The following is a 560-nucleotide window of genomic DNA, read 5'->3' on the forward strand; positions in this document are numbered from 1 at the left end:
CTGACATTCTTAACCTCAGCATCCTAGCACATGACAGACTTTCACAGTACAACAATCTATACCAAATGGGGTTGAAAAAATTAAAAAAAAAAAAAAAGAAAAGTTGGTAATTTTGGTCAGGTGGGGCCCACATTTCCAAATGGTAATGTGTCCAGAATTGGTGGGTTCTTGGTCTCACTGACCTCAAAAAAAAAAAAAAAAGAAAAAAAAAGAAAAGTTGGTATATTTGGTCAGGTGGGGCCCACATTTCCAAATGGTAATGTGTCCAGAATTGGTGGGTTCTTGGTCTCACTGACTTCAAGAATGAAGCCGCCCACTCTGGTGGTATTACAGTTCTTAAAGATGGTGTGTCTGGAGTTTATTCCTTCAAAGGGTTCACATGTGTCTGGAGCTTCTTCCTTCTGGTGGGTTCGTGGTCTCCCTGTCAGGAGTGAAGCTGCAGACCTTCGTGGTGAGTGTTACAGCTCTTAAAGGTAGCACATCTAGAGTTGTTTATTCTTCCCGGTGGGTTCTTGGTCTCCTTGATTTCAGGAGTGAAGCTGCAGACTTTCCTGGTGAGT

Source organism: Colobus angolensis, unplaced genomic scaffold, assembly GCF_000951035.1.
Source record: "Colobus angolensis palliatus isolate OR3802 unplaced genomic scaffold, Cang.pa_1.0 Scaffold189, whole genome shotgun sequence".
NCBI classification, from domain to species: domain Eukaryota; kingdom Metazoa; phylum Chordata; class Mammalia; order Primates; family Cercopithecidae; genus Colobus; species Colobus angolensis.